Source organism: Alligator sinensis, unplaced genomic scaffold (genome assembly GCF_000455745.1).
Source record: "Alligator sinensis unplaced genomic scaffold, ASM45574v1 scaffold156_1, whole genome shotgun sequence".
In the NCBI taxonomy this organism is placed as follows: domain Eukaryota; kingdom Metazoa; phylum Chordata; order Crocodylia; family Alligatoridae; genus Alligator; species Alligator sinensis.
The window spans coordinates 4,704,268-4,712,322 of NW_005841844.1; the positions used below are offsets into that span (position 1 = coordinate 4,704,268).

The 8,055-nt window shown below is 42.3% G+C and overlaps 1 protein-coding gene across 1 annotated transcript in view; it reads right to left on the minus strand.

Annotated features, from left to right (window-relative positions):
* Positions 1-8,055, minus strand: part of FGF18 (fibroblast growth factor 18) — a 112,931-nt gene that overhangs the window by 22,984 nt on the left and 81,892 nt on the right. The gene's annotated exons all lie outside the window — the stretch shown is intronic.

The following is an 8,055-nucleotide window of genomic DNA, read 5'->3' on the forward strand; positions in this document are numbered from 1 at the left end:
AAGCTGGGCTTGTAAAGGGGAAAAAAAAAAGCATTTACTAGAGCAGTAAGATCAAATCTTGAAGTGAGCAAGGAAAGTAAGTCCAGAATTCTCCTCCTATGTTCACCTGAATCACTGAGCAAACACTGCAAACCATGCAGTGTTGTTAATGAAAAACAAGCAAACAAATGACCCACACATTTGACCATAGGTTGAATTCTTCTCAGGTGTAAATCTTAAAAAGTTAACTTCAATGGGGTTACCCCAGACCAGTGCCAATATAACCGAGAATTTGTACACACACTGACACATGCTGTTCATTCGCGTGAGCACAGCTATGTAATTAGCATATAGACATGGTACAGAAATCACCTTCAAATTTCAGCCTTAGGAATTAGATTATCAGCCTGGTGAAAACTGAAGTCTTTTGCCACAGGTCAGCATTATCAGTGAGACTGCAAGCTCCCCACAACAGTCACAAGAATCACATCCTTAATCTAGAGGGACAAAAGATGCTCTGGTCAGTTTTCATTCCCCCTTTTAGCTTTGACCAATTTGCTGACAGCCAATAAAGGAGCAGTATCATAGTTTTGTGCTAAGGACACAGGAACGTAAAACAGGAAGGAGCCTCCTGGGCCATCACATCCAGTCCCTCTGTGTTCACAGGCAATCACTTACCCAAGCAAGCCGCTTCAGCCCCTCACACACAACCACAAGACAGAATACCCCAAATACCAGAAGTACTCTATACAACATGCCATAAACCAGAGCAGTCCAACTGGCAGCCCCAAGTCTACATAGGACCCCTAAAGTGACCCTTGCATGTGGCCCAGGGGCTCCCATCCAGCCACCATTTCTCACCTGCCCTGCCATTGCTCCTGTTGTGGCAGCAGTGTTCTTTGGGCTCCCCCTCTGCTTCCTGCCCTCTTTCCTGAGTTGTGGCAGCACAGTGGGAGGGCCTGCAGTGCCCATAGTGCAGGTGTGGTGGTGGGTGGGGGAGAGGGGGCAGAGTGCCTGTGCTACACACAAAACAAAGAAAGTCTCCAGGTTGCCCACACTGCAGGTGGGTGGTGCACTTGGCCACGGGAGAAGGGTGCTGCATCTGCAGCAGGATGGAGCTGGGCTGCCTGTGCTGGCGGTAGGGAGGATCAGCCAGGCTACCAACATGGTGCACAGGGCAGGGGGCACACTGGGCTGCCTGCACACCGGGAGAGAGTGGGAAAGGAGCAGCCCACACAGCAAGTGACTCTTTGGTCTGCATCCCATACCTCATGCGGACCCTAGGACTGGGACCCACATGGTATATTGCCTCTGGCTGCCCAGAAGTTGGACAGCCCTGTCATAAGCAAAAGCCAAAGCTTTGTCTCTGCAACAGCAGGAAAGAAGCTGGTTAATTTAACAGTTCTTTATGCATACCCTGACATTCCCAGAAGCCCACCAACAGATAGCCTGGCAGTCAAGTTGGGAAGTCTAAACTTTCCTATGGAAGGGAGGCACTTAGCTAGCCATACAATGCCATATACATCTGTTAGAGTCACCAGGTTAGTTTGCAGAGTTTCCATGGTCCAGTGTCCATGGAAGAGGGGCTTTCTGCTATGTAGTCTTAAATTAATTAATGTACTCTCCTGCCATGTTCATCAGCAGAGCTGAACTAAAACTCATCCAGATCTACAGTTCAACCTCACCACAACCAAAATTTGGTTGCATTTTAATTCAGCCTTTCATTTTGTCTTGTTTCAGAGATAGGGGGCAGATTCAGAGTGTGATCAAGATTCAGATTCCCAAACATCTCCCAGAAAGTTTAGGGAGTTCAGATCTGGTCTTTCAGTTCATACCCCATCTCTAGTTTTCAAACAGAAAGCAGACCTGGCAGACATATAATGGAAGAATATATAAACAGCAGTGAATATACAACCATGACCCTGTACTGCTAATTCACACATCTATAAGAACTATGGGCCAGATCCTGCTCCACCTAAATGGATTTAAGTACCTAAGTATCATTCTGTTTGCAGAGGCACAGAATGGCAGCTCCACACCCAGGGCAGCTGCAATGTACAAAGCAGAGCTGGCTTCTGATGTGCCAATTGCACACTTTCCCCCTAAAAGACAGCACCTGAGGTTGCCCTGACTGCCCCCTCAGTTATGCTACTGACAATTCCACCCTACTTGAGTCTGTGGAAAACAGTTAATGAAAGGTAGGACAGGTAATTCTCCTATTTGCTGCTTTTTGTGATAGTCTTAAATCTGACATGATGGTATGTTTAAAAAGTGCATTAATGTTTTTTCAGGGCTTTGACCAGGGTGGATTAAGATCACAAATAGGCATTTAAGTACACCCTAAAATCCAGCTTTGCCTAAACATTGGGGAATAGTTAATCTATACTACAAAAAGTCACATTCTTTTTTACATTCATATTTCAGACTTTAAGACCCTCTAACAGCAAAAATATTCATTATAAGAATTTACCAAGGGGACAAACATATGAGTTTGTTTCAGTTAAGCTTGTCAATATTTTTGTCTCTTGTAAAATCTGTTTTTGGTTCTTTCCAGAAGTGTAAAGTATCAAAAAAATTAACTCACAAGGGCCCTCAATGGAACTTTATGTCTGGAGCTCAGATATGCAATTTTTTGTTTTATTTCTATGATTAACAAAAGTTCAATAGGAATTCACATTTATTTAGATTTTTAATTTGTTTAAAGGTTATCACGTCAAATTAAACTACTATCAAGGGTCAGATAAAGTATGCATTACCTACCAGTACACACACACACAAATACATTCTATATACAAATAAATATACATATAAATCTATATATTGATTTAAGTGCTTAAGAAAGGAGCCAGCCTATTTCATAAGTGGAACTTGGAGGATGGCTTTGTAGTGATAACTGGATACTATGATCATATCTCCTTACCTGAGAAGAGGACAACAATGCAATTGAATACCCTCCCCCTCAAAGGAGAGGGACACAGAATCCAATAACTGACAGACTCTGGGAAACAAATGGAAAAAAAAGAATGGGAGAACAATTAATGGGGTAAAAATGGAGGATCCCAAACAGAACACCAATTTGTGAACCTTAGGCAATGCCTATTCTTCCAAGGAGTTGGTGGATGCATCAAAGGAACTTAACCCAGGAAAAGGACATGTAGGAATGGACAAGATACTGGAGAAAAGGGAATTCTGGAGAATGTAGGTATGAATCCATAAGAGACCCATGCCCCCAAATGAGGGAAGTGCCACAGGACCACAAATCGTGTAATACAGGAAAGAGAAGGGAAAACAGAGTGCAGGTTATTGGGCCAAAAGGGGCCATGAAGTCGGCACTAAAAAGAGAACCCTTTCTCCAAGGAGATGTCCAAGGATGATGCTCAGTAGGATTCTGCCCAGATGTGTGAACTAATGGGGATGAAAAATGGAAGGCAACACTGGAGCTAAGTTCTCAACATAGTGAGAGAGCAACTAAGAATGGGGTAATGCAACATTGCTTGCCAATTCTGAGCCTCAAACATTCTCAAAACAGTATGAGTCATTCATTCTCTATGTTCACTTGGTCCTTGGCCTCTGGTAAAACTGCCAAGTATGAAGTTGAGCATCAGGTAATAGCTTTTGGTCACTGGCATGCAGAAAAGCAATCTAATAATGAAAACACCTTCTCTCCCATTGCTAGGGCCTTAAGCCATCTGTTCCCCATTTGATGGACTTAACATTGATGTTTCACAACCTGATTCTTTTTCATTCAAATTATTATTTTACTGAGGCACAGCACACTTATGTACAAGCTGCAGGCTCAAAAACACCAAAACCCGCCATGTCTCCTTCAAACTGCAACATGTATGAATAATATCCAAGCTGATTTTAATTTGAAAAATATCACCTTAAAAAGATGCCAGTTCCCTGCTGTGAAAATTAAAACCATCTGGATGGAGTGAATTCCAATAATTAATCTAGCTCTCCTTTGACACTGCTACTAATTAAAATATGATAGCCCCTTTTTTCAAATAAAGAATTTAAATAAAGTTTAAATATCTAATAAAAGAACATAATAATGTTAGAAATAAATGGAACTTACCTCTCCTATACTCTCCTTGGGCCACAAAAGGTTGTGCCTGTACCTTTCCATTACCCTGCATTTGCACCAAAACAGGACCTGAGAGCAGCAGCATGGATGGGAAAATGTCAAGAGTGGCATTTACACCAAAAAACCAGGGCCCACCAAAAATCACAAAGGATCTCTCAAGCTCTAAATGTATTTATTTAGGACAAGATATTCAAAAATATTGGTATATAAATCTTTTGGTAGGAGCCTACATGAGGTGCCTGGTTTTCAAAAAATGCTGAGCACGTAGCAGCTCTCCTTGAATTTGATGGGAGCTAGTTCAGCACATTAGAAAATCAAGACCACAGTTAGGTGCATATTCATGGACTCAAGAGACTTGCATATGCACTCATTTTTATAAAACTGTTGGTCATATACTCCTCAGTTGTTAAAAGGTTATTACCTAAAATAAAACTTTTATTTGAATTATTTTTTATAATAGATAACACTTTCATAATATACTGCCCAGTCCTGTATCTAGATCCTACCCAGGTCATTATTTAGGATACTAAAGGCAGATGGATTTACAGTTGGGATTTTTTCCTTTTAACAGTACTTCATTGCTTCCAGGGGTCAGAAAAACACGGACCTGACATCTCAGATAAAGTTCAATCCTGCTTCCACAAATGTCAGTGGAAACTTTAGCATAACACATACAAAACAAAGAAAATAGCATAAGCTTCCACATATTGTTTTGTCCACGTGTCTCAATGTTTCTCCATAAGAGCCAGCCTGAAACTTGCTCTTAGTTACACTGGAGTAGTCTTAAGTCACTGGGGGCGCATCTATATGTGCAATTAAGTCGAGTTTATTGCTTCCTGGGCATCCTGTTTACACATACACCTGGTAATGCAGCATGTTGAGCTGGGTTGGAGCAGCCCCAGCTGACTGTGGGCCCAGGGGGTCAGCCTGCCAGCCCAGGGCTGCTCCAACCCAGCTCAATGCGCTGTGAAGGGGCAGGATGAGGCAGGCAGCCCCAACACTGAAGCACCTTTGTGCCTCAGCCAGCCCCTCCAGCATCTACATGTGTTGCAGCAGAGTAAAAAAGTCCACAGCAAGATAGTGCTTGTAAATACAAGTAGTATCCTGCTGTGGTTTTAATTAGTTTACTCCTGCCTAATAGCACTGCAAGTGTAGACTCAAGAGGAGCTAATTAGTCAACCCTGCAGTAAACATCTCATGTAGACATATCCTGGAGGTATCCCAGACTTCCTATGGTATAACTAAGAGTAGAATTTGGTCTTCCCTTTCAAGAAGTTGAAAGGCAGTTCATTCCATCTTTGGTCCCCTAGAAATACTGCCAGTTACAGTGGTGGTTTCTGTGATGAGGATTCAGCCAGCGCTATCAGACCCGAGATCATCAGCTTGCATGTACAAACATGGGGCAGCAACAATTTTCACTCACCACCAACAAATGAACTGAAAGGAGAAGCTGAAATATCAGGGGGGTTTGAGTTATCCCTGTAATAATACTCTATGGATCAAAAAACAGATGGACGTAATGTCAAGGGGTATTTTACCTAGACTTACAGTGAGAATTGGTAAGAACTGTAGGCTTGTCACTTGCTGTACCTTTGCAGTGAGCTGGCCCTGCCCAACACATTGCTTTGAACCCAGTTAGTCTCTAGGTGCCTCATAGGCAGATTGCAATCTATATTTTAGAAAATGCTGCATTCAAGCCTGTACATCAGGTATTATTGTTTAAATTCTTTGACAGCTAGATATTCTGACATGGCCTCAATTTTTTTTTTTTTAAGATTCCTTTAGAGGGTAAAATCTGCTGCAACATGCTTTCCCCTTATTGGCCCATTTAACCTAACCCTTCCTGAGAACTCCCACTGGAAGAAAGTGGAATTCCTCACATGTCTAAGTGAAAAGGATTACATATATATGTTGCAAAGCTATCTTCCAGCTAAGAAAACATTAAGTCAGGGAGATATTTTAAGGTGGAAGAAAATATGCCAAATTATCTTTCAAATATTTCCCTTGAGTAGGAGGATGGGAACCAGAAAGGCAGGAAGAAGATATAGGGGGAAACTGAAAAGTTGAAGGCTAGGATTGTCTTTATTATAAAACCCTGAATTTCATCTAGTTCCATTAAAATAAGTCAAGAAAATACAACCGAGTTTAGTGATTTGGGGGAAAATGCTGCTTGGGATGAAGGAGAGACTAGGTTCTTGCAAATACGTTTCTCTGACTTTAAGTATCCACAAAAGGCCCAATCCTGCTCTCACTGAAGCCAACAGTATTCTTGCTTTTGACTTGCATAGGAATAAGATCACCCTGTTCCACAGGTTTGCAAAATCCATTTTCTAATTATCAGCAATGGAGCCCAGCAGACAAAAGTAGCTTCATGCTACATTTGTCACTCCCTGACTCACGGACACTTGTGTGCTTTAAAAGTATGAAGGCTGCTCTAAGTAGCACAAGCCACATTGCCCGCCCTCCCCCCAAAGATCTTATATGTCAACTAGATATGGCAGAAATATGGGTATGTTCTAAGCCATTCTCCCTTTTTCCCTGGCTATAACCTCTGCACCTGGACCTGCATGGGAAAGTACCATATAGTCAGCCTAGATGCCCACATGTAGCTTCAATAGGCTTGTTAACCTGATTTTCCATCCACAGGATTCCCCAGTAGGATGTAGGATTTGAGCCTTGGTTTCACTTTTTTCTGGTTAGTAATAATTCAAGATTCCAATTCAGGAAAAGGAATTTTAGAACACAAACACGTTTCAGTTAATGAAGACATGATTTTTACAGATAGATCTGGGTTGGGAAAATTTACTTCAATTTCTGAAATGGCAAGCAGCTTTCCCCTTCAGTTAATATAAAGCCAAGAGATGAGGTGGAGTGGACTTTCCATGATCCTCATATACCATGTCTACCCCTTCCTCACAACAGCTATAAGAAATCAGATTTACTTTTTTGCAAGTCCATATCTTCTGATGGAAACCCCAAACAAGCTAAGGAATGGTTCATACATACATCCATGCTTAGAATAGTTGAAATCTGTTCAAACACAGCTGGCTCCCCCTTTCCCCCATTCACTCCCCCACCCAAAGTTGAATCCTATTACAGGACCACAATATTTGAGAGAATGATCCTGTCTGCACTTCACATGGATGACATCATAAAGAGGGAATCATGCCAAAATTATGTAAAGTCTATGGGGAGAAATAATGCCTGCAGGCTATGAACAAATGAGAGACTCTACACCACGTACATACTGAAAACTCTTTTGGATTCATATAGTTCTCAAAATTCACCACCTCAGCTGGTAAAACCTATACAGGCTGATTTTCCTCTCACTTACTCTGGTGAAAATCAAGAGTAGCACCACTGAAGTCAATTATGTTATCCTGGTATAAAATTAATGGATGACAGAAGTACTGGGCACACAGCTCTGCCAATATTTACTACAATTAGCCCACAATGGGCACGTCTACAAGTGAAATTAATGTGGCTGAATAAACTCTGGTGCAGTTCGTGCCAGATTTGATTGCTGCTGGGTGCTGCATTTAAATGTGTGCCCAGGACTGCAGCACATTGAGCCAGGGTGGAGCAGCCCTGGCTAGCAGGGGGCCCTAGGGGTCAGCCTGCCAGCGTGAGGCTGCTCCGACCCAGTTCAGCGTGCTGCAGAAGAAGTGGCTGGGGAACAAGGGTGGCGGGGCTAGCTGGCAGGCTGCCCCTACGCTGAAGCACCCTCATGCCCCAGCCAGCCCCATCAGTATCTACACGTGTTGTGGCAAGAGTAAATAACTCCGTCACAGGATAGTACTTGTGTCTAGCAGTACTATTCTACAAGAAAGTTCATTAATTTACTCCAACTTAATAGCACCACAGATGTAGATGGTGACATTTTACTGTGTACAAAATTAAGTCAGCTCCACAGTAAACATCTCATGTAGATGCACACAATGATTACTTTAAGCAATATATGTTAACACGAAGGGCAGGATTACTTGGTA